Source organism: Podarcis tiliguerta (assembly GCF_965153285.1).
Source record: "Podarcis tiliguerta genome assembly, chromosome: 12".
NCBI lineage: Eukaryota > Metazoa > Chordata > Lepidosauria > Squamata > Lacertidae > Podarcis > Podarcis tiliguerta.
The window spans coordinates 24,212,068-24,231,455 of NC_139545.1; positions in this window are offsets into that span (position 1 = coordinate 24,212,068).

Here is a 19,388-nt window from a genome sequence, read left to right on the forward strand (position 1 = left end):
CTGTGGGGTGAGTGGGGCTGAGAGACTTCAAAGAAGTGTGACTAGTCCAAGGTCACCCAGCAGCTGCATGTGGAGGAGCAGAGACGCAAACCCGGTTCCCCAGATTACGAGTCTACCACTCTTAACCACTACACCACACCAGCCATATTGGGGGGAGAGGCAAGGTAATCCTCACCCTAAATAATTGATCACAAGATGCAGCACATGGACACAATTTGAATGGCAATGCACATAATCTTTGGGGGTGGGGTGGCCCCCTCAAATATTTTTTGGCGGGACCTCGGTCCCTGGGAGTTGACTCCTGTGCTTTCAGAGTACCTGTTTATTGAGCATTCACCCTGATTGGTTTGCAGGGGGAATAGACAACACTGTGCCTTTAGTGAATATTCATTCTGATTTGTTTGCAGGGCAGGGGCGTTAAATGATGTTACATCAAAGGAAGTGCTATCCCATACTGGAGTGTATTGTCCTTATTGTCATTTTTGGGGGGAGAACCGGGTTTATTGTGCAAGATCATCCAACCAACTAGAATGGCACAACTTGAATCTGCAGGGATGTGATTGAACCCCTCCCGAAAACAGCAATGGCCTGGAAGCACCCTTTGACCCAGGAGTGAAGCTTCCGGTGGTGTCAATGGAAACAGTCTCCTGGAGCTAATGGAAATTTGAGAGGACAGGATTGGGTCGCAATTCAATTTGGTCACCAAATAACAAAACATGTTTTGATCTTGAGAAGGGCGGGGGGGAGGGAAATCGTCTAAGCATTTTTCAAGCAACCATTACGAGCATCAAGAGACACCACAGCAAAATAAGCCCCTGATTTCTGAGCTCCCCAGTTTAGTGTTAAGAAACCAGGTAAGTTGTGCCAGGTACATTATCGTGTGAGATGAACAGCATAGACACACCATTAGAATTATTTCCACTAAGCTCTATAGTGGTTAACCCATATTGAGTGCTATTTGAAAGGCACATGTTCTCTCTCCTTTATTAGGGATGCTTGCACTGTAGCTCAGCCTTATGGATCTGTCCGGAGGGAACAATCTCATAAAAATAAGATTTGTACCTTTGTGTCGTCTCATCCCAGTCCTTTATAAATTAACAACATTTTCTGCAGCGGCATTTAGGAAGACAGAGAGGCCAACGGTTGCTCTGCAAGCAGAGAAAACTGCCCTCTTGATGTGATGGACTGTGAACTTGGGGGGAATGCAGAAGACCAGCTTTCGATATGGTTAATGTGGGAAGTTTGCCGCCTTCTTAAATGTTGTCTACTTTTGGAGATTCAACTGTTGGGTGAGATAATAGAGCAACCGAACAATATTCATCCAGCCAGCATGTTCCGTGGTGAAAGATGAGGTGAGTTGTAGTCCGAAACATCTAGAGGACACTAAGTTGGGGAAGAGTACAGAGGAGGAAAAGTAAGGGGGGGGCGAGCATTGTTGTTGTTGTTGTTTAGTCGTGTCCAACTCTTCATGACCCCATGGACCAGAGTACGCCAGGCATGTCTGTCTTCCACTGCCTCCCGCAGTTTGGTCAAACTCATGCTGGTAGCTTCGAGAACACTGTCCAACCATCTCATCCTCTGTCGTCCCCTTCTCCTTGTGCCCTCCATCTTTCCCAACATCAGGGTCTTTTCCAGGGAGTCTTCTCTTCTCATGAGGTGGCCAAAGTATTGGAGCCTCAGCTTGACGATCTGTCCTTCCAGTGAGCACTCAGGGCTGATTTCCTTCAGAATGGATAGGTTTGATCTTCTTGAGGTTCATGGGACTCTCAAGAGTCTCCTCCAGCACCGTAATTCGAAAGCATCAATTCTTCGGCGATCAGCCTTCTTTATGGTCCAGCACTCACTTCCATACACCACTACTGGGAAAACCATAGCTTTTACTATACGGACCTTTGTGGGCAAAGCATAGATAATGGAATATTTCAAATGCAATTATATGCATGTGCAGAACAATTTGATGCATGTTTTCTCAGAAGTAAGGCCCATTTATTTAGTTGTGGGAGGTGCTGCTTGGTAAGTTTATATAGGGCTGCAGCTTTAGCCTTCATCCCAGCGTAAGGTTAAGTCAAAGGTGACAGAAGGGGTGTGTTGAACTCAGGGGGCATGTAAAGAAGTACGTGGAAAACTAGATCTATGGCAATTATAGAGAAGCACTCTAAACAGAAATGAAGGGAACCAAATCAACCATCTCGAACGAGAAACACTCAGATGCCGAATCTCAGCTAATGAATCCTACACTCGGTGGAGACAGCTGCGCGAACACCCCTCCCAGGGCTGGAAAGGGGTTTGTTGAATGTCTGGTTTGCTCGTAAAATGGAATCACTGTGTTGTAAAATGATGCATGTTAAAAAAGTGTTTCACCAGCGTGAAAAGTTTGGAAAGCTCTGCTCTAAAACAACGGCTTGTTCTTTGAATTTTCCGGCATAATGTTGTGCCTTCGTCATGCTGTGGACTTGCTGAGCTATAATAACCTGCGGAGGGAGAACCCAGGCAAGGACAGAATGTGCTGGGCAAGGGAGCTGACTGAACAGTTTCTCCCAGTGACAATCATTTGGATTCATAAATATTTTACAAGTGCAGCTTTCAGATCACTAAATTTTACTGCCACATTAATGTGACTTGCAAATTTACAGCATGGGCATTTGTGGGTTGTGAATGTCGAATGTATGAGAAAGATGTCAGTAAAATTTTTATGTTTTGAAGTGGTATCCCTTGTACAGTACAGCCTAACACACACACATCCACATATATCACAGCTGTGTTTCTAGTATAATGTTACAATTCATCAGGTCCTAATTCCATTGAAAAGAACCATAAATATCTCCTGCACAACACACTCTGTGCTGTTAGAAAATATTTGCACGTCTGAGGATCACAAGGAAGTATCACAAAAGATTTGCATGGAATGCGGTCTACTTTCTTTGACCCTTACTATATTTTGTTGTCAGTGATCCTGGAATTTTAAAAAGATAGCCGTATAAATTGAAATCATCTGTAGACATAGCAATGTATTTCAAGAAACCCTTTTAGTTTCTGCTCAATGGCATTGATGTAAATGAGTATTGGGAAGGAAAGGCTGGGGAGAAAGTGTGTTCAGCACCATCTTGGTGCTGAATACACTTACTCATGAGTATGTGTGAAAATTTCAGTGGGCATTTATTTGTTTTGCATCCTTGTACACTGCTTTTTGGACACAGGTGGCGCTGTGGGTTAAACCACAGAGCCTAGGACTTGCCGATCAGAAGGTCGGTGGTTCGAATCCCCACGACGGGGTGAGCTCCCGTTGCTCGGTCCCTGCTCCTGCCAACCTAGCAGTTTGAAAGCACATCAAAGTGCGAATAGATAAATAGGTACCACTCCGGCGGGAAGGTAAATGGCATTTCCGTGTGCTGCTCTGGTTCGCCAGAAGCGGCTTAGTCATGCTGGCCACATGACCCGGAAGCTGTACGCCGGCTCCCTCGGCCAATAAAGCAAGATGAGCGCCACAACCCCAGAGTCGGTCACGACTGGACCTAATGGTCAGGGGTCCCTTTACCTTTTTACACTGCTTTTAATCAAAATGGAACTCAAAGCAGCACAGAACAAAACAAAACAGAGCACTAAGGGTTGTGAGAAACAGTAAAAATACAGTTAAAAATCAACTGAAGAATTGATGTTTTTGTTGTTGTTGGCCTCCGTCTGTCTTGAGAGACTATGAAGTATGCCACAGGGGGTGAAGTCAAACCGCTGTACTAGCAGCACCAAAGTGAATTCCCCAGGGCACAAGTCTGAGCAGTGTGTATGGAGATCCTGGGCTGCCCAGACAACAAGACCCCCTTCTTGGGCTTGCTGATGTGGTCCAAAGGAAAGCAGAGCAATATGATTGGCACCAGCAGCTGTTAATGGAAGTGTCACTTAGATTCCAAGTAGCATCAGGAGTTTGCACCAAGTTACTGTTTTACTGTTGGGATTGGGTCTTGCCAGTTCTCAGCCTGACCTTTGAACTGGCAGTGATCTCCAGTGTCTCTCTGAGGTTTGCAGATAGTAGACACTGTATCAATGTGTCTGAACCTTAAACTCATCCACCCAGGAATACCCTAAGACAGAGAAACCCAAAAGCAATATAAGAACTATGGAGGGTGAATAAAGGTAAAGGGACCCCTGACCATTAGGTCCAGTCATGACCGACTCTGGGGCTGCGGTGCTCATCTCGCTTTATTGGCCGAGGGAGCCAGCATACAGCTTCCGGGTCATGCGGCCAGCAGGACTAAGCCGCTTCTGGCAAACCAGAGCAGCGCACGGAAACGCTGTTTACCTTCCCGCCGGAGCAGTATCTATTTATCTACTTGCACTTTGACGTGCTTTTGAACTGCTAGGTTGGCACAGCAGGGACCGAACAACGGGAGCTCACCCTGCCGCGGGGATTCGAACTGCCAACCTTCTGATCGGCAAGTCCTAGGCTCCGTGGTTTAACCCACAGTGCCACCCGCATCTCTTGGAGGGTGAATAGCATGAAGAAAAAAGGAGATGGGTTTTTTTTTTTTTTGCTGCCCACGGCAGCCATTTTGTACTAGCACTCACGGCACTTTATGCAAGATGTGTGCCAGGAATTTTTTAAAAAAACATGTTTTCCCATGTCTGTTCCAGAAGAATGAAGTATACCAGACGGAGTGGATAGTCTCAGCTCATGTTTATGTGAAATGTTTTTGTGAAATGGACCTTACTGCCCTGTCATCCTTCACATACTGCAGCTTGTAAAATGGCTATGAGAAATCAGATGCTCAATACAGTCAGTGGATAAAAGCAGACAGGAACAGACAGGTATGAAGGACTGCAAAGGTAGCATTGCAGACTTCAAGCAAAACACCCCACCCACCTTTATCAGGAAAGTTGAATTATGGCTGTTCAAGTTCCCCAACCCCCATTTTTATCAATGGATTCAGTAAATAAGGGGAAAAAAATGTTTTTAAAGGATGGCTGAGTAAACATTTGTTTTAGAATCTGCAAGCAGTTTTAAGGCCTATGAACTGCCTAGGCTGGAAAATATTAATCTGACATTTAGCCCCTGCATCTTCCCCTATTTCCAGAGGCTAAAATACTCACATTTATATATTCCTGTGTGGTTAAGCCTTTGAGAAACAACAACTTGCTACTTGATATTACATGTGTATACATTCTAACGTGAAATGAAACATGACTCTAAATGACTTCCAGAGGGGTAGCTGTGCTAGTCTGTCGCAGAAAGAACAACAGAGAGTTTTGTGACACTTGAAAGACTAGCCGTTTTATTGTGGCATAAGCTTCCATGGAGTGGAGACCGTTTCCTTAGATGTATGGTGTGTTATCCTCAACTGGCAGATATGCACATGAGTATAAATTGGTGTGTGTGTGTGTGTGTGTGTGTAACTGTAAACACTGGGGTCAAATCACCATAATATGCAATAAGTAAAGTCTGTGATAATTCTGTGCAAAGCTTAAGTGTATATTATTATTATTATTATCCATTTCATTTCTAGACTGCTTTATATTTTTAAGGGAACACATTAAAACACATTGAAAAATCCAGTAAAACAATCCAGAATAAAACAATACTGAATACAGTCAAATATAAAGTACACATTCAAAGCAATGTAATTAACAGGAAATTAAATATTATCTTAAAAATTATCCACCCCTGCCCATTGACATTGTTGGTGAGTGTATACCAAGAACCCATTAATCTCTTCCTTCTTCACTCACCTGAGGCAGGTGCAGGGAAGAAAAGGCATGGACAGTGGCGTAGCGTGGGTTGTCAGCACCCAGGGCAAGGCAAGTAATTTGCGCCCCCTAACCCGTGGATTTTAGCAGGGGGCGGAGAGCTGCGAGTGCGAGCGCGCACCCCCCCCAATGTTGCGCCCGGTGCGGCCGGCCCCCCCTGCACCCCCCACGCTACGCCACTGGGCATGGATAGCCTAATCAAGGGGAGAGTTTGGAAATGCATATCAAGGAACCAAACCCAGCTTTGTGGACGACAGGATCCGGAATCAATCTAGATTGAAACCAGCATTTTGAAGAGGTGAGCAGGAATGATTCTGGATTGAGAAAAACTATGTTTTTGTGCTACAAGTGGGTTAGTGTGTACACAGACCGAATGCGAACTGGACTGATACCAATGCAGGATGTGAAATGCAGGGCAAACATTTGTCTCAATAAATTTTTAGCTATCTGGATAAAATGCTTGTGTTGTGTTACTTTCTTTTTTAATTAAGCAGTGCGGAATTGGGGAGTGGCTGTACGATAATGTCACTTGGGCCTGAGAAAAATAACATCTGGTTAAAGAGAGAGCATTTAGCCTGAGTACATGGAACCTTAAATCAGTCAAAAGGGATTATTTACTTCTCTCATAAATCTATGATGATAGCACCATTATACATAATGGTTTGGGCTTTCCTTTGGTCAGCAAAGAGAGAAGCAATGGAAGCAAATGAGCTTTTTGTGTGTGCAGTAATGCAACATATATCTTCATATGGCTTGTAAAGATAGATGTAAATAATAATCTGGTATACTTAAAACTGTAGTGTTATTTGACAGCTGCGTTCTAAGTATATGTTGGGTTTTATTTATCTGCTTGGTAACATTTTATAACATTGTTTTCTTATTCATTCGGACAACAGTGTTCTGAAGTACAGGATGAATATGCCCATTTTGCAGGTGGAAAACTAAGCCTGAGAGAGTGGCAATTTCTTATTTCCATGTTGTTTTGTTTGTATGCAATTTAATTAAAGAAAAAGAGATGTCTGAACCATTTGCCATGAGCTTAGATCTCAGTTTGGAGAAGCATTCCATATTTTTTTCTTAAGTAGGAAGAACAGCATCACAAATCGAGAAGGTCCCACAGTTCTCCTTAGGTTACAAATATAAGCTGGTAGATTACACCAAACACACCTTTGCTGGGATACAAGGGAATATCTCCTGAACAAAGGAATCTGCCTTAGACGACTGGTACACATACCTCAGTAGTGTCCGGGAGTGGGTCACCTGTGATTCTCTAGAAGTCATTGGAGTCCAGCTCCCATCAGCGCCAGCCAGCATGAGCAAAGACCAAGAATGGTGGGAGCTGTGGAAAAGAAATGTCTGGAGCAGAGTTTCCAAAATTGGGTATCCAAGTTTCCCCCTGCCCACCCACCCTCAGTTTAAGCTGATAGTCAATGACTTTGCTGTGGCTACTGTGATCACCATTCTTTAAGGGGCTGGGTAGGAATTTGCCCAAAGGGCTAATTGGCACTGACCTGGTGGTTTTGCCTACCTCATAGCAATAGTCACATCTGGGTTAGGCATTGGGGCAATCCTTTGTTTTGGATGGAGGGGAGGCTGTAGTCTCTAACTGCCCCTTCAAACATTGGGGTATCCTTTTAAAGGGATCGGGGGGGTCATGTCCATGGGGCCAGGCGGGGCCAGGGCCAAAGGCACTCCCCCAGACAGTGGTCCCTGTGGGGGTCACCCTATGTGATGTAAGTCTTAGGAACCCCCAACTGGACTGACTATGAGTCACTTCCGGCAGGCGGGCTGGAAGTATTTTGATTGCCCCATGCCCAAGCCAAACCTCTTTCATTTGTATTCAATAAAGTTTTGGCCTGTTTTGACCCAAAAAAGCAGCCTCATTGGACTCTTATTTGCCTGGGTTGGGGTATAGGGAGCCCAACACCTGGTCCTGCAATGGTGGGAGCTGTGGACCAGAAACAACTGGAGCAGAGTTTCCCAAACTTGAGTCTTCAGCTGTTATTGGACTACAACTCCCATCATCACTAGCTAGCAGGACAAGTGGTCAGGGATAATGGGAACTGTATTCCCAAAACAGCTGGAGACCCACCACAGTCTGGAGGGCCACAAGTTCCCCATTCTGAATCTACGCAGACTGGTGGTAACCCTACTGGTTTTAAACAGGACTCCTCCCCGTCTCTACCTAAAAATGCCAGAGACTGAACCTGGAAACTTCTGCAAGCAGCCTTCTGAGTTACAGCCCCTCAGCCTTTCCGCCCTCGCACAGAATCCTTCTGTCTCTCCCCCATTCCCACTGGACATGGCAAGTCCCAATGCAAAATGGCGAATGTGGAATGGGCTCATTCGTCACTAGATGCAGCTTTTCATATCAGAGTATTGCAGCGTGTGTGTGGGGGGGGGGGTGTGTGTGACTGCAGCTGCCAAACCTATTCTTGACATGCATTTGTAAATGCTAATCCTAATGAACACATAGTTCACAGAAATATGAGTGGTTTAATTACTTAAATGTCCTGAGCCCCTTGCATGAAATATGTCTTTCCAGGGAAAAAATATTATTATTGCCAGTCTGAAAACATGCTGATCAAGCAGCTCGGAACAAGTTTACTCGCCCTGCTTCACTTCTTGGTTTTATTTATTAATTATTTCCGCAAGATTGCTTGCATCATTATTTTTAGCACTTCTGTGTACGAAGTTCTTGATAAGAGTTGTCTCAGGTAACCTTAGGACAACTCTGATGATGATATTATCAGGAGCTTCGGCTCAGGAGAAACAGCCCAGCCCAAAGCCACTTTTGGCCTAGGTGTCATAAGCTGAAGAACAGTACTCCAAGTCTACATCCTACATCACACTGCTCTCATAAACTAGGGCAGGGGAACTTCACACCTGGAGGCTGAATGTGGTCCTCTGGGCTGTGGCCTAAACCACTGAGCCTCTTGGGCTTGCTGATCAAAAGGTTGGCGGTTTGAATCCCCGTGACAGGGTGAGGTCCCATTGCTCTGTCCCAGCTCCTGCCAACCTAGCAGTTCGAAAGCATGCCAGTGCAAGTAGAGAAATAGGTACTGCTGTGGCAGGCAGGTTAACCGTGTTTTCCTGTGCTCTGGTTTCCGTCACGGTGTTCTGTTGCACCAGAAGCAGTTTAGTCATGCTGGCCACATGACCTGGAAAGCTGTCTGTGGACAAACACCGGCTCCCTTGGCCTGAAAAGTGAGATGAGTGCAGTACCCCATAGTCACCTTTGAGTGGACTTAACCATCCAGGGGTCCTTTACCTTTACCTTTTTTTTATTATCTGTGCACACCTCTCTTGAGCCCTGTTTTGCACCCTCCTGAAGTGTTTTTGCCTGTGTGTCACTGAATTCTGATAATGCTTCTGCATGCCTGGATAGAGGGCAGAGAGGTTTGTGTGCCGAAACTGGCCTTCTGCATAAAGGTACAATTTATTCATTGTTCCACCCTCTTTTGCCTCTTGCCCTGCCCACCAGTAGCATGTGGCCCCCACCCCCGGCAGAAAAAGGTTCCCCACTCCTGGGTTAAACGATGTCAGAATGCAAACATGGTATCAGTTTGCACATGTGCCACTATGTTGATTTCAGCACACATTCCCATAGAAGGAGATAATATTTCATATATGATGCTTCTCAACCAGAAACAATAGATTAAAAATTCTGAAGGCATGTAGTATTGAATGCAGAATTAAACACCTGTTCCTGTTAGGGTCTTGACTGATAAATGTCTCTAGTGGTACAATGCGTGTGCGCTCGCTCACTCACTCACTCACTCACTCACACACTCACACAGAGACAGGGGACCTCAAGGATCATCTAATCCACCCCCTGCAATGCAGGAAACTCAGCTAAAGCATCCATGGCAGATGGCCACCCAAACTCTGCTTAAAAACCTCCAAAGAAGGTTTCCCCTTTCTCAGAATAGTGGCCTGAAATATAACAAAGTTTTAATAATCGCTGATATAGGAAAGAGTACAAAACAGCATAACACTTGTTTTGTGTGTCTCCCTTCTCCATTGCAAACTTAATAGCTTCCATTCAGAGCTGGTTCAAGAGATTTTGCTGCCTGCGGTGAAGGACAAGGCGACATGCCCACCCTTCTCTGTGAAGACACTGACTGGACTGGAAGTTGAATCTTCAATACTAGCAACGGGGTCCTGTTCTCCCACACACCTGAGGGCAGTTTTTGGGGTGCGGGATTGTCCATGCAGTACGCGCTGTCCTGTCTGTCCTTCAAATGAAGGTATAGTTGGTGTGCCCAGGAAGAAAAGACAGGGAGCTGTAGCTGCTGCCTCTCCCAAGCACCTGCCGCCTGAGATAGTTACTTCATTCTGCCTAATGATAGAGCCGGCCCTGCTTCTCTTGCATTTGTACACCCATAGATCAGTGTATCACAAAATACTAAGTTAGCAAAACAGAGGAAATTGAATTGAAATATTACCCACATTTGTCTCCTTCCAGAGTTACAGAATTCACAAGGAGGTACTCTGCCTTCAGAGCAGGAACATAGAAATTAATTAGAAGAACAATATCTGCACCATTAATGCAATTAATTATGGTTATTGTGCTGTACAGCCACATGTAATACTTCACACATAATGGAACATTTCTGATTATGCCTCTTTAAAGAATAATATATATGAGAATTATGGACCTAAACCTGCTTCTACTGAGGTCAATGGGAAATCTGCCATTGCCTTCCTTTAGAGGGAGATCTGGCTTCAGGGCATGGGCGTTCCATTTACATTAATTAATGTAATGAATGAATGACGGGAAATGTTGAAAAATCTGACTTTGGGCCCCATGACAGACTGGCACTAAACTTGAAAGCAATATTGAAAGCAATACTGAAAGTAATATGCTTTCATTACAAATAATTGAAATGATAAACTTGGTGCCATACTGGATTGTGATAGATGTAGCACCACAATGAAGTGTTTGAAGCTTTAGTCTGTCTATTAGTTGCAATTGCACTTTAGACCAGAGTTGGCCACCAGAAACTGGTCCAGGGCCCAGGAGCACATTTGTTATGCAAACTGACCTCTTCATCGGTGGCTAGCCTTGATCATAAAGCCAGTTCTATTTATCAAAAAGAGTTTCACAATTCTGGAGTGCTGTGCTCAATCCTTTTAAATTGCCAACAGTTGCCAATGGACCCTCCTGAGGAAATAGCATCAGAGCTAGACTAAGCTCACAGGCTGCCCTTTCAATCACCACTGCTTTAGACCACAATTTCATTTCTTTTGTATTTTCTTCCTTCTAAACCTAGCTTCCAAGCACTTTTTATGAATACATATTATTATGTCAATAGAAAAATACAGTTGTTTCCTGACGTTGAGCAGGATCCAATGCAGTCACTCTGTGGACAGAATAAGCTTCTGTGAACCGAAGAACCCTTTTTGTGAGTGTTTTCCTTCCACAAACAGTTATATGATTTTGTTAGAGAAACAGATGCAACAGAGGTACTGCAAAAGTTACACAGGACTGGAAATTGGCTTCCAGAGACACCTTTCCCCTCTCAAGACCAATAATCGTGTATTTATTGTCAAGCAAACACACAGGGCTCCACTGTGAAATTAATGAGACTCGAAAGTATATCTTGGGTAGAACAATATGGAGAGTTAATTTCATGTCTATGTATATGAATATACGTGAAGATAGCAATGGTGAAAGTTTGTGTCAGGGTCTGGCTGGACAAGGAAGAGTGGTGGGCACTGTCCATCCAAGAGCCCCCCAGGGATGATGCAGAAGATGACTTAGACCCAGGAAAATGGTGGTGGGACATGGGGGACAATGGCGGTGGTCTGACATGGGGGAGAAGATGGGAGATGCTAGGTGCAAGAGAGTTGAGTCATCAAAGGGGGTTTAAAAAAGGAGATCCTTCTAGGACAGGGCTGAGTGCAGAGAGATTTAATGTGAGCACGGACTCAGACAGAGAGGAGTCAGAGGTTGCCTCAGCTGCCCAACAGCTAGACAGTCCCAGTCCTGCTGGCTCTCCTCCTCTCCTGACACCCCACTTGAGAAGTCCTGCACGTTGCTGAGCAATGGGCCAGACAGGCCCCCAAAAGTAGTGTAGCCCCCTTGCCACAGTCTTCATCTGCTTGGGAGAGATCCAGAGTGAGATGCTAGAGGGGGAAGGCAGGGCCAGTGGTCAGTCCCAGCTAAGTCTTCAGCTAGGTAAGATGAGACAGAGGAACTCTGCTGTGTTGTTTACTTTCTGTGAATAAAAGCTAATTGCATTCCATGTCCCAAGTTCTTTCCTGTCCTGTGGATGACCCATACTTGCCGGACAGCTCCTTGACAGATTGCTATGGATTTGGGGGATACAGACCATAAACTTGCAGTGAGGTTATTGAAGTAATAGGACATAGAACTGGATTCAGCCACATCCTGAGAAATTCAGGCTGTGCAATTAAAGCCGATTTGGTGCTCTAGTGCAACAACACCCTCTTACTCATCCAAATTGGACTATTTGCAGTAAGAAAAGTGTTGAGAAAATGCACTTGAAAATGTGGATAAAAACATGCTTGATGTGACCTTGTATAACCTCCCTGCATATATAACCCTGCATATTGTATAACCTTGTATAACCTCCCTGCAAACAAATCACAATGAATGAATCCGCAAAAAAAGTAGAAATCACACAATCTCCTCACAAACTTTGACCAAATAAATAAGGATGAATTATCACATTTCATATTCAACTTTCAATAAAAATTTAAGAGCCTGCAGAAAAAGTGGCAAAATATTAGTTTTGGCAACTGTTTGTTTTGGCTCAGCAGGCTGTCAGTAAATGTGTTTGAAAATCTTTAGCCTTTTAGACTATAGCATATGGACACTGCTTCAGAAAATAGGTGCTGAGGAAAGCTCTTTTATTAATTGAACAGTCTCACTGTAAAACACGTGACATCCCATTAGAGAGTTTATAAATAAGGCTAAATTTGCATGTAGAGTTTTGCCAAGCTTTCCCCAATTTCACAAAGTAATAATTTGTAGCTTAAGCTGCTCTCAGAGGTGAAGTTCAATCACACACCATGCTTTGATAAAACAGGAATGGATGCGTGGTCTGTTGGAAGCAAAAAAATATACCTTGTTCAGCACGATATTTTATAGAGCGGAGCATCATTCAAAAGAGGGCACATGATGGTGTCACCCTTACAAGCAGAAAGATGTCTAGAACATTCTTCCCGCATCTCTTGCACTCTAAGCAGAATTCTATTTCTGAGGGTCTCAAGGTCTTCATTCGCATGCGCCCAGTGAGAGCACTGGATCCACACAGTTTGAACTCCTGGTTCATTTGAATTTTTATGATGGCATCTTTATGTATTACTGCTAACAGCAAGCATATTTGAGAGTAGGAAATGAAAAGGGGAAAGAGTCCCCCCCCCAAAAAAAATACTAAATTGAGGAAGGTTTTTCAAGTATTCAAAATCCCAGACATTTTGCTGCTTTTCTGAAATCACCCCCATGCTATGCTGGTCAAATCCCATAAATACTGGGGGGCGGGGGGCAGGTCCTTTAAGAGTGATGTAATGGTTTTGAAGCAGCCTCTAAACCCTGCAATCCAGTTTTTATTTACAGAAGGCTCAAAATGAATATGCTGCTAATGTGTGTGGAGCAGAGACCTCTGCCCTCTGCTCTACAAGAGCCCTTTATATTATAATGCGTTTGGGAGTGGATAGGCTGATGCCTGAGACCCTTCTGATTCCTGGATCCAGCACAGATTCAATTCCTGGAATAGCCAGGCTAGCTTCCTGGTGAGGTCAAAGGCCTCTAAGTATGGGCCATTAAGATAACAAAGGAAGTGGCTCTGTGGCAGACAGCAAATGGGTGGTTCCCCTTCCCTCAACCAGCTGGTAGTTATGTAAGCTAGAAGGTAGAACATGGCAGGCTGCAGGCTGGGAGGCTGGGAGTCAAGGCTGTGGCTATAGGAGAAGCAAGACCCTCTTGGGGCGTTAATGCTGTGAACCACTCCAGGTTGTTGTTGGCGGCATCCATCTGTCTCAAGAGACAATGGAGTACACCTCTGGGGGTGAAGTCAAACCGCTGCATTAGCAGCACCAAAGTCACCTTCCCGGGACACAAGCCTGGGCAGTGTGTGTGGAGGTCCTGGGCTGCCCAGACAAGAAGACCCCCCTCTCAGCCTCATTGATGTGGTCCAAAGGAAAGCAGAGCAATAGGTTTGGCACCAGCTTGGCTGCAGGAGTTGTCAGAAGGAGGCGTGCAAGGCGTCATCCAACTGCCTTAGGGACAACACTCCAGATTTGTGTAATATTTACCCCACTTCTGCCAGCTCCTAGCAGAATGAACAATAGCCCTTTTCCCCAGTGTGTTTGGCCCTTCAATTTTTAGCTGAATGTACTGTATGCAGGTATATGTAATAGGTAAGGGGACGTAATTTAAAACACAGGTGAAAATTTCATGATTTGGAACATTTTGCTTCTTTTGTTTTAATTTATGCCTGCAAGGCAGAATTTGTGTAAGCCATGATTATTAAAGCCTATAAAAAAAAAAACCTCATGGTTGGCAGAGGAAAGAATCTTACCTGGAGGCAATGCTAAATAATTACATACATTAGTTTCCAAGTCATTAGATAACAAGGAAAAAGAACAGACAAAATAGTTGGCAGAAAGTCAGACAGCTTCAGAAGCTATTACACAATTAAGATAAATTGGAGGTATAAATATATTTTGAAAACAGGGCTGCTAAAAGATAGTTCATTACACAACTAATTCCAACCCTGGGTGAGCAGGCTTGTGATAAAGCCCACAAAATTTTGAGGTCACCAAAGACAATGAGTGGCCCAAAGTCATGGTTGGGTAGAGATTTGAACCCCGGTCTCCCAGGTCTTAGTTCAACATTCTAACCACTACACCACTAGTAGAATAGATAGCCCCATTGAAATTAACAGATCTATGTTAGTCACGTCTATTAATTTCAATGGAGCAACTCTGAGTATGACAAATGTTGGTTATAACCTTGTATTGGTAGAACATATAACCTAAGTAGCAGGGCTTCACTTCTTTCTTAATCTGTTGTAAGGAAATTCAGATAGATCTTCCTCTTGCCATTGAACGAAATGTGCTATACAAAATAACAGGAAAAGTTAGGTAATTCTTGAATTCCCCAAGTTACTGAGTGCAAGTTTTGCAAGATGCAACTGGATCAGTGGATTGCTCTGTCCTATTATGCAAAACTAAAATAACAATGTGCAATTTTGGACGGCCCTTGGGCTTCTAAGATTTGAACTCTAAAAGATAGCAGATAGATTTGGCTCTAGTAATTGCTCCAACCTTTGACATCACATTTTTAAGGGGAAAAAAGTTTATTTCTTAACAGATGCAAATATATACATCTTTAAGGATTCCTCCTCCCACCTAGCATTACTTTATTTAGAAGGCGATATCTCCTTACATCTAGACTTCTTCAGGCTTGTTGAAAAATTGTGTTCTGCCTACGTGGTTTAAGCCAAAAGAATTCAAATCACAGAAAGCATCTCTCCCTCTGGTATTCTATTTCTAAAAAAAGAACTTTAGGAAATATGTTTAAGGAGACAGGGACAGAATATCTGTCCCCTCGAGTGTTTTTCATATATGTTGTCAAGAGGAGAAAAAGCATGATCCAGACTTTTATTTTTATTTGCATAACAGTCTTAAAGTGGGCATTGGGTTCAACCGTCAGGGCAGAAGACTGAAAGAAAATGTACAGCTGGACCCAATTCTGTGGGTAACTGCACTGTGAGAAGTGGCATTACAAGTGACATTTGGGGAAGACAGCAAATTGTGGTGCTGTAGCAGTACAGCAAAGCATGCTGGGAAACTAGCTAAGGTAGCGGCCATACACAAGTCAGGTGTGAGCAGAGAGCGATGACTCAAAGAGCAACATTATCCACGCTGCCAAGACTAACCCCACCACCTTTGTACAGCTATGTTCATGTAACACATGGGTGGTAATGCAAAAACACAAGCATAAATTCTCATAGGTTGAACGGGATGGGAAACCTATGACCTCTCAGATGCCTGCACCCCACAGTCAATGGTGAGGGATGATGGGAATTGTAGTGCAACATTTGGAGGGCCAAAGGTTACCCATTCCTGAGCTAAGGAGTTGCCACATTGTTTGTGTATTCATTGGTGAATATGCAAGTGACAAGGCTGTGCTGTCAAGAGTCTTTCCCACAGCTGCTGCCTACAAACCAAAACCCGAAAGTGACAGGACAGAGAATCAGAGAATACACCACAGCGCAAATCTCAAAGCACCTCGGATTGCCAGATGGGAATTGTATGCTTATTAGTTTTCCCCAGTTGAAAGGTGCTAATGTGTTAGGAGCTATTTAGAGGCACCCTTAGGCTGAGGCTGCTAATCTACAGGCGAGTTAAGAGAGACTTAATGGATTTAAGCCAATTTGTTTTCATGAACTTTCATGGCAATATAGTTCTTTTAACTTGCCCCATTTCAGCTTGACTGGATTGTTGTTGGAGTTGTTGGGCCGTGATCCACAAACCATTTAAGACAACGTGCTCGCTTTTTATTGGAGTATTTTCAATTGACTTCAGATCACCTTCTCTCATGCAGCTAACAGTTATAATAATGTCAACAGGGAAAGTAATTTCAATATAAATAGTATTTGTTAGTTCAAGTGACACCCTAAATTGGTTTCTGAGGAGAGACCAAACAGTAAATTAAACTAAAAGAATAAAGTGGGATTAAGATTAGCCCCAAAGGTCAAAGTCACTGGAATGGATACCATTTCCTTGTTAGTCTATTATGTACATACAGCGTGCTTCCAGAGTCTTTTGATGGAAATGTGTAACCTAAAGTACGCATTAATAGCCATTATAACAATTGGAGGGAGACACAAACACAATAGAAATATTCCCTAGGCAGAAAGAATAGGCATTTATTAACAATTAACACAAATATAAAATCACTATAACCCACAGCTACCATTATTGTATGACATTATACGGGCCAGTTATTTAACTGCTTGAATGTTGGTTAAGCCAGCAATAAAATGGATAATAAAATACTACTGCTATCTAAAATAGCTTTCCTGTCTAATTAAAGATAAAAAGTGGAAGAGATCCTAGGGCATAACCCATGAAGTGAAGAACTTTGATTTTCATTACTGTGCCGAACTGCATGTTACATGGGGTTTTCACATAACTTCCTTCACAAGGTTTATTATATATATATATATTATAATTATAAAAAGCTGCTGGAGACTGCCATCAGAAAGAATGATGTGGGAAATTGTTAATCCTTTCTGCCAACCGTTTTCCCTCTCAAAATCCGCTCCAGCTAAATCCACCCTGTCACCTCCCTTCCACCACAGGACCTATTATTATACCCAAGGCAGAGAACTGTGGACCTCTAGATCCGCCTCCCCCAAAACGGATACCCTCCAGACCTTTTGGACTAGGACTTCCAATATGAAGCACCACATAAGTGCCAAATAATTGAATAATGGGCTTATTCAGGCTGACAACCTCCACCTCCTGCTGCCAAAGGTATATGGGATAAAGGGCTTCTTCATACTGAGTCATCCTGAGTGCTACCAAGGGCACTCAAGGTGACAAGCATTCTCCAGTCTCATTAGTTGGTTCTTTTAAATTGCGGATACTAAGGGTAAAGGCCTGGTTTTTTAAAATGAAAAACCTAAGCTATAGGTCTTCTTCCACCAAAGAGGTGACTTAACTTCTAGACTCAATGATCTCATAGCTTTTAAATCTTTGGAAAAGGGTTGCTATTCAATTGTCTCATATGGTTTTACTTGCCAAATTGCATGAGGATTTTTATTTTTTTGCTAACTAGGGATGAGCTAACTTCAGCCTTACATGACACCCTGTAATTCCTGTGGTACAACCTTTAGAAAGAAAAACTGCATAGCCACAGTGCCTTCACGGCGGATTGGCAAATCCTAATGATAGAATACCTGCAACCAGCAAAGACGACAGGAAGGATAAGAGGCCAAACAAAACAAACAGTCTATAAGGACTGGAGAATTTTTAAAGAATACTTTAAAAATTACAGTATAAAAGGAAACTTCTTGGCAGAATTAGACGGAACCTTGCATTGTATAAATATAGGTTTGTAGGGAAGTTAACAGAAACTATATAAGAAATATGTAACTGTGCGGTATAAGATAATCAACAGATAAAGTACAGCGAGACTAATTGGAAGTCATTTTTAATTTCTTGTTTTACAAGTTTTACAATCGATCACATCATTGGGAGTACAAAGGATGTTAGTTATAAGAATTGTGTTGTTTCATATATTGCTACTGTCTGTTTGTCAATTTATAGTTTGTTTGTTTATTTGATTGTATGTTTGTCTGTTGGTTTGTTTGCTTTCCTGGCATAAATGTATCTATTTTAAAACAATAAAGTTATTTTACTGAAATAATTGTCAATGTGTATAATTTTGCAAAAACTTCACCTAAAACAACTTGTCTGCTAACCACTTAATCAACAGATTAATCAGTGAGCATGCCTATTCAGTTTTGGTGTCTTTTTGCTATTTTGAAGGAAGTACAAGACATTCCATAACTTAATAAACAAAGGATGCAGTTCATTGTTATTCCATCATTAGTATGTTGCTGTTTATTGTTTGTTACATACCAGAATCAAAATAATACCTAAAAACCCTTGTGTGTGTTGTTTCATCCCTCCCAAATAAAATCACAATTAATTTATTTAAGAAACCTTATATTCCACTTTCTTTTAAAACCTAACTGAGCTGAAGCCAGTTTACAGAACACCTCATAATAACAGGAAGATGATCAAATTTCAAATAATTCAGCATAAAAATAACCACACTTCAAACAGCTTATCATGAAGCACAACCACCACAGGAAAGAGTATTAAAAGAACACTCAGAGAAGCATTTGACCAAATGCCTTTTATGAACAGCTGTTCTTTAACTAGATGCCTGAAAGGGTGTAGGACCTGCTGAATCTCAGCCAAGCATCACACAGAGCCGCTCCCTCCAAAAAGCCCCTGCACCTAGTAGTTGCCCACGGGCCTCACAGAGATAATCCAACAGAAGGAAAATGGAGCCCTCAGAAACTGAATAGAACATCCAGGGAGGAATTAAAACTAAGGAAGGGTGGGGAACCTGTAGGACTCTGGATGTCACTGAACGATACCTTCCATTGTCTCTGCACTATTGGCTATGCTGGCTGGGGCTCATAGGAGTCAGGAGATTAACATCTAGGAGGGCAGTTCCTCTACCATTGAATTATGAAGCTTTATAAAGTGTGTAAGTTCTAGTTTCCACAAACAAGACACCACAAGAGCTCCTTACACATGCTATTCACGAGTTAGAAAAAATGAGATCTTTAAGCTTTTGTCAAGGATCTCTTCTTTCTAGCTCTCAGACCAGGAGAGTGTAAGTTGCTACTTTATTTATTCTTTTATAGGGGCAGGTGGGGCTCGTCAACCTGGGAAGGTAAACTCTGATCCTAAATATCTGCTCCCTTGTGTGATATCTTCGGGAGATGGAAAGGCTTAAGGAGTAAACTCTACACAAATCTGGAGTGGAGTCCCTAAGATGGTTGGATGGCGCCTTGCACACCTCCTTCGTGCAATCCCTACAGCCCAGCTGGGGCCAAACGCATTGCTCTGGGCAGCCCAGGACCTCCATA